Source organism: Raphanus sativus, chromosome 6, assembly GCF_000801105.2.
Source record: "Raphanus sativus cultivar WK10039 chromosome 6, ASM80110v3, whole genome shotgun sequence".
In the NCBI taxonomy this organism is placed as follows: Eukaryota; Viridiplantae; Streptophyta; class Magnoliopsida; order Brassicales; family Brassicaceae; genus Raphanus; species Raphanus sativus.
In genome coordinates, this window is record NC_079516.1 from 5,131,532 (window position 1) to 5,135,196 (window position 3,665).

The window sequence follows — 3,665 nt, forward strand, 5'->3', positions numbered from 1 at the left end:
TCTACTCATGTCTGTAGTGTTTGACTAATTCAAGTTAAGTTGTTGTGGTTTTGAGACCATAGCAATGGTTTGTAAAAGGGTAAATTAATGATTGGTAAAAAGTGAAAGCGTCAAGTGAATGTGGCCCATGAGGTAAAAAGAGTTCTTCGTACGTTTTCTGTTGATACACACATGTGCACACACACTAAAGGTATTGGCTTTCCCGAAAACACAAACACAACAGACACTCATGTCTCTTGTGTCTTTGTATGTGTTGGATTTTTGGTGAATATTGAATAATGTAAAGTTTTGTTTTGAAAGATACGACTTTTTGTAAAATTTCAAAAGCTATAAGATATCTTTCTCCTATCTTAGATTATTGGACCCCATGGATCATGGACCGAGTGTTTTCGTAATCTATCTTGAAAGATATATGCATGTATGTGCATATGGGATGGATCTTGGATGGTAATTAGGACTTTTGGAAAACTGTAAAGAATCTGTATTAATTCCAAAAAATCATTTAAAACAGTAACACAGCCCACACAGCTGTATCTTGACTACAAAATTGTAATATGCATTATCTTGTATAGAAAATATACGTGGAGAACTACACATAATATGGAGACACATTTTTGTTATCTAACGTTATGGATTTTATCAAAATGATTTTTGGATTCAAGCCTCTCTTGATTAAATAGAATACATTTTCTAAAACAATTCCTTATCATTTGAGTTTTGCTTATTGATTTGTCAAATAGTACGTCTGATTTGATATGGCTGATTGTAGATGTAATGATTTATTTATGTCGACGCATTAGTCATTACCCTATCTCTGGGTAGTCCGATCACGTGCAAGCTTAGTCTTGGTTTGAGTTTTCTTGTTGTGAACTTCTCACTTTGTTTTCTTTCTTGTGGAGGCATGGAACTCAGGGCACGTCGTGTCGCTTTTTGTAGCACTTAAAGGAGTCTGCCGCCCGCTCTTCTTTTACCATTTATGTTTGTTCCCAAGTAGAGTATGCTCAATTAATCAGAGGCATACTCATGATTCAGTTCTAAAAGGTAAAGAGATGATCATTGATCTGATCAAATAGATAAACACATACGTATGTTTCTACATTAGTAAAGTCAAATTGATGACAAAAAGGTATCAATAGATACAAAACCAAACAAAAAGCATTGATAAAGCAACTTATATTCCCAAAAATCTAATCTAATACTATAAAGAAGAAGTGAACTCTCTTCTAGAGAGGACACGTCATCAAATACTCTCCTCCATACGTGACACGTGCTCACTAAACCAAAACGCTGTGCTTCATTTAACTCATTCGGCAATGTATGTGGGTTTGTTGTGTGATTGGGCTTTATATTTTCCTATGCATTCCAAGCCCATCTGTGTTAAACCCTAATAAACTTAATAATCTGTGATGTAATTGTTGACAGTTAGTTTCCACCGTCTTTCTTCTCTTCTCTCAGACTGTTCATTACTATCGTCAAACCTCACTCTGAAATGTGTTAAACATAGATGCCGGCGAAAATCTGTTAGACCCGGCAGCAGTGTCTTTTCGACTGATTTCCAACTCACCGGCAAAAGGATTCCGGTAACGTTACGAAAATTAGAAGTATCCAATGGTCATCTTTAACACCCTGATTAACTACATCTCCAGTTCCCCACACAATTTGGCATTCAATGCATCTTCCATTACTGCCCATTCTGTGAATCATCCACTATAAATAGGTATCTCATTCCATCGAAACTCATATCTTCATTCCTTTGATTATACAAATTTCTACACTTTCAGAGCTAATAATGGCCAACTCTACTCTCTTCCTCACCGATTTGAAAGCTGGTCGTTGCACCACCACCACCGTGGGGTTCTACCTGCTTAGGTTTTAGGAGGCAAAAAACATGAAGCATGCGGCTGAGCTTCTGGGTGTAAACATGTTCATCCTGGACACAAAGGTAATTCCGGCGAGCAATTCATGATCTTCGATCTGTTTCTCGAAAAGTTGTAGATTCCAAGTATAAATGATTGTGAAGGTTTGTTTATTCTTATCAAAATCTGGAACAACTTTGGCTCATCGATCTCTTCAGCCAAGTGTTATGCAAATGACCACAAGAAGGGAAAGTTAAAACTTAACATCTATACAAACTTGACTAATCAGAGAGAAACATTACATAGCTCCAATTCAATTCATTTCCGAAACAAACTATAGCTTCCAGTACAATCCACAAACAATAACATCAAGAGAAGGCAACCAAGCATGAAGCATTTCAAGCTATCTCCACAAAGATCCATCATACATTAAAAACAAACATCAACAAATATAGATGAGTAAGGCATGATCTTTATCAATAACATGTGAACAATCTATCAACAAGAACATCATGCAGCCAAGAGTTATCTCCCATCAGACACAAGAAATCGTATATCCAAAAAAATATGAACAATCCATGATCTTATCAACAAACAATGAACAAGAACGTCAACAGTCATCAAAGTATGCATCGATGCATGAAACAAACTCAAGTAACCTCCACGAACATTTTAAACTAAGCAATCATGCGTTTTACGTTAGATCCAAATAACCACATAGAACAATTCTTGATTCTATAAACAATGATGATGTTGTTGAGGTCACATAGAGCACTGAGTCATAGTGGAAAACAATAAGCGGATCATTCCAAGCTAAAGTAGCATTACCTTGAGGCGAGAACAGAGGGAGAGGAAATCGATGGCGTAAGAAGGAGGAGAAGGAGGAGAGCCAGAGACGTAACCATCTCCGCCGGTTAACTGAGAGAGTGGAGAATCGCTGGCCCTGCAGTGAATTGATCGTCCGGAGATGAAGCTGCGGCGGCTGAGTGGCAGAAGAGCATGGGTGGGGGATCATGTGAATAATCATCTTTTGTTTTCTGTCAACTTCAAAAATTACATTCTACTTTCTTCCAAAATAAAATTAGAACTAATTTCAAAAACAAAAAAGAACAGCTACAATTTTCAGAATTATTTTAATAATGAAATAAATATGTAACTTATAGAAACAATAAAATCAAATAGTGAATAGAAAAATAGTTAAAATTAATGCTACATGTAACTAAGAATAAATTAAAATTTACATTTTTTCATATAACTGTTTTTAATGGTATTATTGTGAACATGTAAGGTTATTATATTCAAACTAATGTGAAGAAAAAATATCATGTAAAAAAAATTCCAACCAAAATTTCAACGCAGATACGAAAATAATAAATATATTCCTACATAGTCAAATGGAAAACACATTGTAAAATAAACGGAAAACAAAAAAAAATACAGAAATGAAATTTGATAGATTATCCTAAGATAAAAAAATAAAAACATATAGACCAACATTATAAAAAACAAACCACAGTTTTATTAACATTGCAACAATCGTATCAGTAAATTTAGTCAATTGTAAACAAATTAACGTTGATTATTTTGCAAGTTCAGAAAAAGATGATAAAAGTAAATATGAAATAATTACAACAATAACAATCTACATATAATATAAAACAAAATCATTTCAACTAAAATAAATTTTAAAGGAAAGTATAATGGAACAAAAATAGTTTTTTTATTCGTGCGTCTACGACTTTAATTAGACGCATGAGAAGCTGACACATGTTTATCTCTCGCACTACACTGCCTTTCATTAATAGAATG

At 34.3% G+C, this 3,665-nt stretch overlaps 1 long non-coding RNA gene across 1 annotated transcript; it reads left to right on the top strand.

The window, feature by feature from the left end:
• The first annotated feature begins 1,182 nt into the window (after window positions 1-1,182).
• LOC108810054 (uncharacterized) lies at window positions 1,183-2,061 on the top strand. Its single transcript, XR_001942955.2, has 2 exons — window positions 1,183-1,717; window positions 1,827-2,061. It is a non-coding gene; the product is annotated as an uncharacterized LOC108810054 (long non-coding RNA).
• The last annotated feature ends 1,604 nt before the right edge of the window (window positions 2,062-3,665 follow it).